We start from the raw sequence: 13529 nt of genomic DNA on the forward strand, positions 1-13529 counted from the left end.
AGACTTGTCTTTGCCTTCTGGCCTCCATCACCTGTATCTTGGTTTATTATCCCTTAGCATCGTTTATCATGGAGTGGTTCATCGACCAGAATGATCTATCAGAATCACCTGGGTGTTTGCTAAAAAACAAGGTTTTCCAGATGCCTACCCCTCATCTACTGAGTGAGGATGACTGGGGATGATGTCCAAGGATCAGTGATTTTACAGTCTCTAGAAGAGTTGGATCCTCTGTAAAGTTGGGAAGTCCTGGATCTAAACCTTCCATGCCAGTGTCCTCATCTTGCCCCATCAGCTAAAATTAGGTTGAAATTTGCTCTCCCACATAGAAATTTCCTTGATCAAAATTTTCACTGCTTCAAAAATGAAAGAATCAAAATTTTCTATCCAGTACCCCAAACCCTTCTACTATATTAATTGAAGAAGTAGTAGACTTATCTTGTAGGAATTCTCTATGGACGTTCCTTCATTCTCTTGATATTTTAACCATTCATACTTCTAGCTAGAATTTGAAGACAGGAGAGTGGAACATTGGGTACCTAATGGGGATATGTTTGTAACAAGATGATCATTTCTGTGTGTCTCAAAACACACTGTGTAGGTGGCCACTAACTAACTGCCTATGCAAAAATCTAACCCTGAATATAGCAGGGCAGGTGTAGTGTTCAAAATAATGAAGGCAAAATAGAACCAGCAGCTTTTCCTTGCAGATGATATACTTTTCTAACTTACGCAAGCTGTGGTAAGGACATTCTGTATAGTTTGTAGCATTTCAGCGCCTGTTGGGAGGAATTGAAATAGACTTTATACATGGCACCCTCAGACTCCTGAAAAATATTTGCTACGTACATTATAATATCAGTACTGTCACAGAATCTGTAGGGAGTGAAAGCCTTAAGGAATAATACAAACAACAATTAGGAGGAATTGCAGTGATGGACAGACGAAACAGTTCATTTTCTAGTCTCTGCAAGTCTAAGAAGGCTTCAGGAAGCACGTCATAAATATAATAACAGGCCTGCCTGGGGAGAGGCAGCTACTGGTGTTTGCATGTCAAGCAATTCATTTTTTAATTAATATAAAGTCTCTGGGGTGGTCTTCAGATGATGCATTTGGAGAAGGAATGATGCTGCTTGGGTTCTAAATGCCATGAAAAAGAAAAATAATTTCAAAATAAAAGAAAAATAATTTCAGAAGGAAGGAGAAACTCCTGCTCTGCATAACCTAATCATATTATGAAGGCATACTGGTGCTGTCACTCATGTTACTATACCATACAATTTTCCTAATGTAACAAATAGAAGACCAAACCAGCCTCTAGGGCCATGTGTATAAACAGCTGATAGGTAATTACTGGGAACCTTTAAGGCACAAGCAAGGAAAAGTGGACACTATTAAGAATAAGCTATCGTTGAGCAATGTGATAGAGCAAAGCACTATTTACATTCGCTAAATGGAAGGAAACTAGTTTCTGAAAAAAGAGGAGGAAATTCACGCACCTAATTTGTTTTTAGACTCAAGCAGTCCATGTTAAACTGAGGCTAGGATGAGGAAGCAATCCAGACAACACTACATATCAGAAATAGGCTCAAAGATATATTTCATTGTCAGTTCTTCTGTGAACCCTCTACTGAAAGAACCTTCTCGTCCCTGATGAGTTAGGGACTTTTTGTTATCGAAGAGGCCTGAGATGCATGGATTTGCCACTGTTTGCTGAGGGAACCTAAGCCATCACCTGATATCTCTAAAACTCAGTTTTCCTGTAAAATGTGGATAGTAAAAATATTAGCGTAGATGTTGGCAACAGTGAGCACTAAATGATAATCACACTCGTCATAATGATTTAAGACTACATAAAGAACCTTGCAACCTTATTTTAAGATAAACAAGCATGCATACACATTCAGGATTATTTTGAACTCTCTGAGGCCTGAAACTTTGTTTTCTTTTTCCCCTCAGCTTTATTGAGGTATACTTGCCAAATAAAATTATATATGTTTAAGGTGTACGATGTGATTGGATTTGATATATGCATACGTTATGAAATGATTACCACTATCAAGTTAGTCAGCATATCCATCACCTCACATAGTTACCTTTTGTGTGTGTATGTGTGTGTGTGATGAGATGTACTGTGTTAGCAAACTTCAAGTATACAAGACAGTATTATTATCCATATATAGTCACCATGCTGTACATTAGATCCCCAGAGCTTATTCATTTCATATCTTTATCTCTCTGTATCCAACCCTCAGAACAGTGCCTAGCGCCTAGGTGAGACACCGTACATTTTTGTTAGATATTATCTGTTGATGAATGGACTTTTTGAGGTTCTGGTAGGTCCTGTTCCAGTATCTTGGAGGACCCTCAATGCAAGTGAGAAGCAGCCGGCCAGATACATGGTATTGGCCTGCTTCCTGTGGAGTCAAATATCACACGTTCACATTGACGTAAACCAGTGGCCAAGGGTCCTGCTCTCATTTCCAAGCCTCTCACCTATTCTAACTGCAGGTTACACGTTACCCTTGCCTGAAGTCTCTTCTCCTTCCCAGATGGATTTTGATGTTCAAGGTCGGAGAACCCCACCCTCTTAAAAACTGAAACCGGCTCGTGATACTAGGATATGACATGGTAACAAGTCAGTCTCAGTATTGTTACACTCTGTGGGGATGGAGAAGTATTTGATGCTCCTCCTAGTTGTTATGCTTTTGGGTGAAGGAAAGCAACATGGCAACTTTAAGAGGCTAGAATTTGCAGTCAGACAAACTAAGGGTTTGATCCTGCCTCTGCAGTTTACTAGCTCTGTTATCTTGAATGAACATCTCAACTTCTTTTTGAACACCTTCACTTCTTAATGCCTCTGTCTCCTCATCTGTAAAATAGGGGCAATAGTACCTACAACAAAGAATGTTTGTGATAGTTAAAGGAGATGGTGTATGTAAATTGCTTAGCGTAGTACCTGGCTCTCCTAGGCTCTCCTGACCTTCCACCTCTCCAAGGGTGTAAAGTGCAGGTGTTAGGATTTGTTGAGCACTCCCTGTATACCAGGCACTATTCTAGGTGCTGGGATAAATTAATAAACAATACAGACAAAAACTCCAGTCCTGGTGGAACAATTTTAATGATAATTATTTTCTTTAATATAAAGTAAAATTTATAGGTTCATTGAATCTTCAAAACCTCCAATCTTATTAAAATGGAAACTAAATTTAGGATGAAATCAAAGCAAAGCCAAGTATAAATGATGGTTATAATAGATTGTGAGATGTTAGTCAAGGCATTGACTAACTTTCAGAGGGTTAAATCTGTTGCACACTTTTTAAAGTTGTGGATTCAGAAAAACAAAAGAAAAAGAATGAAAGCCATAATTAATTTTGATTAAAGAATAAACCACTAATTTTTCTTTAAAAAATATATATGAATATATAATTTCCAATATACAAAAATATATCCCCAAATAAGTTTCATATTCATAGAACATGTTTGGCTCTTAAATTTTAAAAGATTCCTAAGTCCTTTTAAAATTATAAAGTCCTGGGGCTTCCCTGGTGGTGCAGTGGTTGAGAGTCCGCCTGCCGATGCAGGGGACACAGGTTCGTGCCCCTGTCTGGGAAGATGCCACATGCCACGGAGCAGCTGGGCCCGTGAGCCATGGCTGCTGAGCCTGCGTGTCCGGAGCCTGTGCTCCGCAACGCGAGAGGCCACAACAGTGAGAGGCCCGCGTACCACACACACACACACACACACACACACACACACACAAAAATATATATATATATAATATATATGTATTATATATATATATAAGTCCTCAATAATTTATGTCACGAAATGATTTTTAAATAAGATTTATTCCATTTATCAAACTTAACCCCAAACTATATGTCAGTATGCTGCATACTCCCCCCAAAACAGATTTTTAAGCTTCTTGGATGAAAAATAACTTCCTTTTTTTTCAAAGGACATTTATTATCCTCCCCATTCAAATAAAGTGGGTCAGATAATAGGCCTATCAAATAGACATGCAGGAGAAAATATACATATTAAACAAAATGAAGCCCTTTGTAATGGGTAAATGTAAGAAGTGTCCAGCTAAATGAAAAATAGTTTACTGCATCAAAAACTGTACATGGCGAAAGAGCAATTGTTTATATATCCATTTACAGTATAATGGAATCTTGAAGTAATGTGTGGTTGATGAATTTAGCATTTGCCCTTGTTGATGGAACCAGAGAGCCGTATCTCATGCCATCCTGTATGTGCGTGACATATAAGTGGTAAGAGAATTGGAGAACTGGGGAAAGGCCAAGAGTACTGAAGCTGAGTGCTGAAGAGAGGCAAGCAGATGCTTCCTGCCACTACCTTCCCTAATAATCTACCTGAAGGTATCTTTTGAGTTTATGGTTCATTCTTTATCTATTGCTTGCCTACAGTGTAAAACGGACTGTTACAAGTGTTATGCTGTGATATATGTTGGATAGTATGAAATGATACATCCTGCTCTCAGGAAGCTCATACAATTCTAAAAAGAAGGAAGAGAGCTTTTCAGAATTGGGCAGCGTATGGTTATTGAGGGGATAAAAGAAAGCACTTTTACTAGTGTGACTAAAGGGGAGGTGATGTTAACTCTGGACCTGGAATCGGGCAAAATGCCACTGAGATACTGAGGATGGCAGAGAGGGAGCAGCAGCAGAGGCTCGGAAACAGGAGGGTGATGAGGCTGTAGAGACAACAGGGAAGGAGTGGGGAGGAACTTCCAAAGAGTCAGTGCTTGTGAGCGACGCTGGTAGAATAATTGCCAGGAGATGGAAGTGGAGTGCAAAAGTGAGGTTTATATTTCTAGAAGACATTTTCAGTAATAATAATTTAGATAATTTTTCTTCCCGTTACATAATTGTGCCCTCCAGGAAACAAAAAGAGTGAATGCACTTCCAGCAAGTTAAGAACTTTGGGTTTGTACTTAAATGATCTGTGTTTGTGTCCTGCTTTGAGGATTACCAAGAAGTTAGGTCATTCTTCTTTCTAAAGTGAAGATACACCCACCTGCGCTTACCTCAACTATGGTTGTTTTGAGGTTGAATCAAATGGATAAGGTGTGAATGCTTTCTGGACCCTGGGATGCAACTGTAGGGTTTATAGTATAAGGTAAAATTAAGTAAAATGAAGATTCGGGCTAAGCACCTGCACAGTGAACCAAAACAAAGGCAGCAAATGACAGAAATGAAAGAAAGACTAAGACTTGCTGAAAGCATTCTGATGGAAAAGGTAGTCATTCTTGTATCATTATTCAGAAGCTAATTACGCAGTGTAAAAGCCTTTCTTAAGTGTGGAGAACGAGTCTCCCGTCTACTTGCTAATTTACTGTCATCTGAGATGTGGCTGCAGTTCATTGTGACTGTATAGAAGAGGAAATCCAATAACATGGTTTACTAGTCCTGGTTCTACCACATAGGGCTTCAGTAAACTCTACAGCCTCTTTCTTTCTCTCTCAATTGGGGATAATAATAGCTTGGAGCTGTTGTATGGGTCAACAGATTATCCTTGTGATTTAAAGGAAGATGAGAATTTCAAGTGTAAAACAGTTAAAAAGACATTCAGTTTCTTTTTTGTTTTGTTTGTTTTTGAGGGCAGAACACAGAACACTTATCTCATGTCTATCCTCCAGTCCGGACTGAGCCCCAGTCAATAGGAAGCAGAGACATCCACCACTTCTCAAGGAGAAGGAAAGGGCTTTTACAACTCCACGTCTGACCTTCTATCACTAAGAACAACACCAATCATTTAAGAACTATCATAAGTGTGGCATCCCTGGGGAGGCTACTGACTAAACAAAAAATAAAGATCCCTGTCCTGTGTCACATTCCACTGTGGGAGATTGAACAACAAATATTTAAGCATAAGTAATTATATACTATATATATTAGGAAGTATGTAAGTTCAATGGAGAAAAATAAAGCAGGGAGAGGGAAGGTAAAGTGTGGGTGATATTGGGACAAAGATTAGAAAGAGGTGAGAGAGCAAGCAATATGGATATCTGGAAGAACATACCAGACAGAGGAAAGAGCCAGTGGAAGGCAGTGATCTAGTGAACTGCCTGGCTTGTGAAAGAATCAGTGGGTTAGTGGTTGTGGCTGGAGCATAGTGGGGGCCTGGGTGGTACTGAAGGTGAGCTCACAGACGTAAGGGTGGAGTCAGATTGTGTAGTTATGGCCATTCTAAGGACTTCGGCTTTTATTCAGAGAGATGGGAAGCTGCGAGGGGGTTTGTTGTTGTTTTTTGTCTCCGAAATTTTTAATGCAATAGGAAAATGCCCATGTCATGTTCCATGGGGAAAGCAAGATACAAAACTAACATATGATATTAATAGTGTTTATTTCTCGATGGATATTGGTAATTTCTCTTCCATTTAATTTCTTTATCTTCCAAAAAAAGCAAATGCTCTAGGATAGCCTTATTATTTTTTAAACTAATGAATTAATTGTAATGGTGGCATCTCTGATAATGAAGATATTTTGTCTCAAGTGTGAGATGATATTCTTGCTGAGAATTTTTTTTCTTAGTGAATTGTTACTTTGTTCAAGTAGCCCTTGAGCTTGGGTGGTATGGTGGGGACCTGGGGGCTGTGGGGTAGATTGTCCATTAATTAATGGTGATTAGTGTATAAACACAGAGAAGTCCTGTCATGCCAGTTAAGAATAGCCAAGAGAGGCAGGGTAGGCTACTGAGTATATTTAACCATGCATTTGTAAATAAAATAAATATTTACTTAGATGATAGGTTAATTTCACTTCCCACTTGCTAACCTCAGTACCTTAAATGGAGCAAAAAACTATGTGCAGTGGAGAAAATTGATACTTCTAGAACTCTATAAACTCCTGTTTCTCTTAATATGTATTTTATTTATTTTGTCCTTAGCTTGTGACTTTGTCAGACCATTTTCATGATTTCTGGCTGCACCTGTTCTAGTACAGATTGAGCTGCTCTTTAGAATGTAGGTGCTACTTACTCTTTTAATTAACACCTCTTCTGCTTCTAATTCAAAAAGGCTACTTAATTTCTCATGGGTGGGCTTTCAGCCAAAGAGTGACGTGATTCAACTTTAAGTTTTAAAAGGATCATTTTGATTTCTTTTGGAGGAGGAAGGCAGGGAAGAGTCGACTCAGGGATACCAGTTTGGGGGTTATTTCAGAAGTCACCAGACACTGGTGACTCAGACGAGGGTGGCAGCAGTGAAAACGATTAAGTGTTTAGATTCTGGGTTTATTCTGATGGTAGAGCTGATAGATTTGTAATGATTTTACCCAAGCTTTCTGAAGCCTAGAGGTCAATACCTTCCCATTTCTTTGTATCGGTAATTAGATTGAAAAGTGGTTCAAGTTTAATTTCACATTTATATGTCAGTTTACCCTTAAATAATCGCTGGTTTAAGAATTCCTTCTCTTTTTTCTCCTTTGTTATCTTCTACTCTTGAGTATTTTTCATTGTATAAGACATTTACATGTAATATCAAAAAGAAGTGTCAATATATACTACTACAAAGTTAAAGTGATATATATCAGCTATATTTATGTGGTGGGTGAGTGAGTGCTGACATCCTAGCTTTCAAAGTCCCAAAGTCCTAGTTGTCTTCTATCCTCTTTCTTTCTCCTGCTCTCCTAAAACAAAAACAAAAGTAAAAACCAAAAACAACTGTTCTCCATTCATAGGTATTTTGCTCCCAACAAGATGCCAAGATGTAGCTCTTAAACTAAGTTATATTGGCAAAGCTTTTTAGCTATTAGCAAATGTTTTTCAGTTCAGTTTAAATGTCATTTTACATCCAAACAAGCACTATAACCGTATCAGGCTGGACTGGTTCAGGTTTTGTTTATCAGAGCATCTCTAAACACATCCTGAATAGAAAAGCATATATTCTTTTCCTTAAGTTGTAGGCTACAGCAAATCTGGGTTCCAGAAGCAGTTGTTTTGGTAATATGGAAGTTGTTTGAAAGGCAAGTAAAAATGCATCAGATGAAGTTATTCTTGATTCTTTATTAATGCTTGAAAAAAGAGGTTATTATTTTCTTCTGAAAGAGAAAAGAGGAGAAGGAAATAGAAGAAAAATAAAGAGGGAAAAGAGAACTATATCTTTTTCTAATGCTTGCTACTTTCCGAAAGAAAAATAAAATTGGTCAGTCCAATTTGCAATTTAGTCATACTCAGTTAATTGTTTTTCTTAAATTGGCCAAACCACCACCACATATCAAACAATCCCAGCTTTCCAAACTCTCTATTTTACATCAAGATCTGACGTTTTTCCCAGGTTGCAAAGGACTTAAATTAATTTGACCTTTCTTGCTCTTTTGTTCCTTGCTCTGTTTCCCCACATCCACTTGGTCACACAGTGTGAAATGGATAATAATTTTTGTTTGAGCATCATTTGAACCTCTGTTTGGAGTAACCCTATTGGCTACTGATTAGATAGGAAGATGAAAAAGCCAGAAGGGAAGAAAGGGAGTAGGAGATTGTGTGCCTCAGCTGCAGCCATTATGTCACAAAGGAAAAGGAAGGAAACAAAAGAGGCAGGTGGAGAAGACAGTGATGACAGCTGGGTTCAAAACTGAACGTTTTTCCAACCGAATGAATCTTACACTATCCAAGAGGCAGTAGGAGAGCAGGACAGTCTGATCACGTGGTTAACATATTTACTTAAAATCCAAATTGTGGTATACTAATACTTTAAGTATTTATATGTAAATCAAGGTTAACTTGAACTCTATATTATTTATGTGTAAATTTTAAATTCGGCTTCCCTGCCTCTTTTCCCAATAGAAGTGCGACCTCAGCAACTTCATGGAGATAAATAGATTGAGAATGAGCCATAAGCTGCAGCCGTTTAGATATGGAGTTAATTAAATATGAGTGGGAATCAGCATGAGGAAATGGATGTAAGGGAAAAGGGGGACATAAAAACTTTAAAGAACAATAAAAAGAGGAGGAATTCAAAACAGAAAAGAGAAAGAACAGTCAGACACAAATGAGAGATGGTCATGATCATAAGCCATCAGGAAAATGCAAATTAAAGCCACGATGAGATACCCCCACTGAGATGGCTGTGATCAGAAAGACAGATAATAACGAGTATTGGGGAAGATAAGGAGAAGTTGGAACGCTCACATTTTGCTGATGGTAATGTAAGACTTTGGAAAACTGGTAGTTTCCTAAAATGTTAAACATAGGTTTAACACATGACTCAATAATTCCACTCCTAGGTACCTACCCAAGAGAAATAAAAACGTGGCCACACAGAAAGTTGTACATAGATGTTCATAGCATAGCAGCATTATTTATAATAGCAAGAAGTAGAAACAATTCAAATGTCTGTCAACTGGGAGATGGGTAAGCAAAAATGTAACATATCCATTCAATGGAATACTGTTGTGTTCCACATGCTACATGCTACAACATGGATGGACCTCAAAAACTTTATGCTAAGTGAAAGAAGTCAGACACAAAAGGCCACGCATTATATGATTCCATATTAACTGTCCAGAAAAGGCAGATCTGTAGCAACAGAAAGCATAGTGATTGCCTGGGTTGTCCTAGGGATGGGAACAGGGAATGACTGCTAATGAGCACAAGGTTTCTTTTTGGTGCAATGGAAATGTAAAATTAGACTGTGGTGATAGTGGCACAACATCATAAATTTACCAAAACTCACTGAATTGTACCTTTATTTATTTTTTTTATTGAAGTATAGTTGCTTTACAATATTGTGTTAGTTTATACTGTACAGCAAAGTGAATCAGCTACATGTATACATATATCCCCTCTTTTTTGGATTTCCTTCTCATTTAGATCACCACAGAGCATTGAGTAGAGTTCCCTGTGCTATACAGTATGTTCTCATTAGTTATCTATTTTATACATAATATCAATAGTGTATATATGTCAATCCCAATCTCCCACTTCAACCCACCCCCCTCCTTTCCCCCTTGGTGTACATACGTTTGTTCTCTATATCTCTGTCTCTATTTCTCTTTGTAAATTAGACCGCCTACACCAATTTTTTTAGATTCCACATATATGTGTTAATATACGATATTTGTTTTTCTCTTTCTGACTTACTTCACTCTGTATGACAGTTTCTAGGTGCATCCATGTCTCTACAAATGACCCAATTTTGTTCCTTTTTATGGCTGAGTAATATTCCATTGTATATATGTGCCACATCTTCTTTATCCTTTCCTCTGTTGATGGACATTTAGGTTGCTTCCATGTCCTGGCTATTGTAAATAGTGCTGCAATGAACATTGGGGTGCATGTGTCTTTTTGAATTATGGTTTTCTCTGGGTATATGCCCAGTAGTGGGATTGCTGGGTCATATGGTAGTTCTATTTTTAGTTTTTTAGGGAACCTCCATACTGGTTCTCCATAGTGGCTGTATCAATTTACATTCCCACCAACAGGGCAAAAGGGTTCCCTTTTCTCCGCACCCTCTCCAGCATTTATTGTTTCTAGATTTTTTGATGATGGCCACTCTGACCAGTGTGAGGTGATACCTCATTGTAGTTTTGATTTGCATTTCTCTGATGATTAGTGGTGTTGAGCATCTTTTCATGTGTTTCTTGGCAATCTGTATATCTTCTTTGGAGAAATGTCTATTTAGGTCTTCTGCCCATTTTTGGATTGGGTTGTTTGTTTTTTTGATATTGAGCTCCATGAGCTGCTTGTATATTTTGGAGATTAATCCTTTGTCAGTTGCTTTGTTTGCAAATATTTTATCCCCTTCTGAGGGTTGTCTTTTCATCTTGGTTGTGGTTTCCTTTGCTGTGCAAAAGCTTTTGGTTTAATTAGGTCCCATTTGTTTATTTTTGTTTTCTCATGAATTGTACATTTAAAATGAATAAACTTATGATGTGTGAACTACACCTCAAAAATCCATTAAACATTTTCTTAAAGGTACAAATTAGGCAAAACAAGTTTAATTAGGTCCCATTCGTTTATTTTTGTTTTTATTCTCATGAATTGTACATTTAAAATGAATAAATTTATGATGTGTAAACTATACCTCAAAAAATTGATTAGGGCTTCCCTGGTGGCGCAGTGGTTGAGAGTCCGCCTGCCGATGCAGGGGACACGGGTTCGTGCCCTGGTCCAGGAAGGTCCCACATGCCGCAGAGCGGCTGGGCCCGTGAGCCATGGCCGCTGAGCCTGCACGTCCGGAGCCTGTTTTCTGCAACGGGAGAGGCCACAACAGTGAGAGGCCCGCGTACCAAAAAAAAAAAAAAAAAAAAAAAATCGATTAAACATATTCTTAAAGATACAAATGAGACAAAACCATGAATCTAGAGACCTGGAGGTCAAAGATAGCAACATATTAAAGGAGAGTGGGAATGATAAGTGATGTCAGTTGTAGAAGAGATGTGTGAAAACTTAAAAGAGAAACTTCATGTTTGTCTCTCTGATTTTACCAGGGAAGCCTTTCAACTGATAGTCCAGCCTGCAGGTGTCTGCAAGAAAACCCTCCATTACTCCAGGCTGTAATACCTGCCCTGTGGCCACGGAGCAGCTCATAATGATCCTACAATAATCTGCTCATTTAAATAGGGTTCATCATGCATAGACTGCTAGGGTTTGTTGTTGTTTCCGTGCAACTCTGGGTAGACTATCGTGCAGGACTTATTTTAACAGGAGTTAATTAGGTCCAGAAAATTGTCCTTGTTTGTTACAGTTCCAAAGCCCCAGTACAAGCTATACTAACCCTGTGATTGTGAGCGATGGAAAAAAGAAGGGGTAGGGTTGGGGAAGGAGGAGAAATGGAAGAGAACAAGTTTTGCCAGCAAGTTCACATTCTTTACTTTTATAGAGATAGTTTTCCTTTAGAAAAGCTCCTAAGAATAAAGAGTCAACTTATATTTTTCAATGTGGTCGAAGGTATTCTCTACAGGAAAGAATTACTAAGCACACGCACAATACATAGATCACTCATTTCAAATGAATTAAAAATAAAATAAACCTAACAATAAAACTCAGAATTACTTATTTTTACCATGATCTGATTCTCAGGAATGACAGTGTTTGGGGATCATTGTTATGGATACTAATTACTTTCTTACCAGTTATTGAAGGAAGCTGTGGCTAAAACATGTATTTTGAGTGCCAGGTTATAAAGTTTACTATAATGTAATCCACTAGATACCAGAAACCACAGAAAAATGGGTTCCTATTTTGTAGTTTTTCTACCACTTAAAATTAATTCCAAAGTGTTGGCTAAAATAAGTTGCCAGTTACTTATTTTTTTTTGCTTTTTTCATCTTCAAATATTCAGGATCTGAAAATTTTAAGTTAGAGCTAAAGATAACTTTGTACTTCCTGACTGACGTTTTTGTTTTAAAAGTCAGCAGTTAATTAAGAACACAGTGAGGGGTTTTTAAAATAGACTATGAGAGACTTGTTTCCGTTTGTTGGTTTGTTCTAATAGTTTGTATTAGCAAATGTTTTATCACCCAAATTACAGTGAGGTACAAAGAAAAATCCTAGGTTTCATTGTCTGGCATTTGGAAAGGCACCTATTTTTCTGCTGGTTTGGGCATGCACATAGTGAGCTCATGGAGCATTTGTTTTCCTGACCTCTGGAATAAAAAAGCAACCTGGGGCTTCCCTGGTGGCGCAGTGGTTGAGAGTCCGCCTGCAGATGCAGGGGACACGGGTTTATGCCCCTGTCTGGGAAGATCCTACATGCCGTGGAGCGGCTAGGCCCGTGAGCCATGGCCGCTGAGCCTGTGCATCCGGAGCCTGTGCTCCACAACGGGAGAGGCCCGCCTACCACAAAAAAAAAAAAAAAAAAGCAACCTGACATTAAAGACAGGGATAAAATACTGGGCTGCTGCTTATAGGCTTATTGGTGTGTTTGTTGTCACAATAATTGTTTGGAAGCATTTTTATTTGATGTTTAAATTTCAGAGCAGGTTCTTACGAGTATCCAGGGGAAGAGAGCATAGAACCAGAAGGTGAATCATCCTTTGATAACTGTGTGGACATCTGCACAAAAACAGTGTGCTCTGTTATTACATGACGTCAGGAGCTGTACACTGCTTGCTCTTACTGAAATCATATTTCATCATTTTATATTTATATACATGCTTTATATGTATGTAAAGCAATGACAAGAAGGCATCTGGCATCACAAAGCAGGGATCTCACATTTGGGATCTTTTCTTGTATCAGAACCACTTTGATAACTACCTTACAAAATAGGTTAAATTAAAAAAAAAATGCTCTCATTAATTATCACAGTAGATATTTACAGTCATCCCTTGGTACCCAGGCAGGATTGGTTCTAGGGCCCCCGTGGTTACCACAATCTGTAGATGCTCAAGTCCCTTATATACAGTGGCATATTCTATATATCACATCCACACACCCTGGGGACAGTGCATAGTTGAGGCAGTTCTTCTTCAGATTCCTCAGGAACAATGGCATTTCTGACTGGAATTGGTAAAACTGGGAGACAGAAACAGCTGGAGAATAAATATAAATGCCACCAGTGT

The 13529-nt window shown here is 38.3% G+C and overlaps 1 protein-coding gene across 18 annotated transcripts in view; it reads left to right on the forward strand.

Moving 5' to 3' along the window:
• The window catches only part of NRXN1 (neurexin 1), a 1127862-nt gene that overhangs the window by 404288 nt on the left and 710045 nt on the right, over window positions 1-13529 (forward strand). The window lies entirely within an intron of this gene.

Source organism: Phocoena phocoena, chromosome 14 (assembly GCF_963924675.1).
Source record: "Phocoena phocoena chromosome 14, mPhoPho1.1, whole genome shotgun sequence".
Taxonomy (NCBI): Eukaryota; Metazoa; Chordata; class Mammalia; order Artiodactyla; family Phocoenidae; genus Phocoena; species Phocoena phocoena.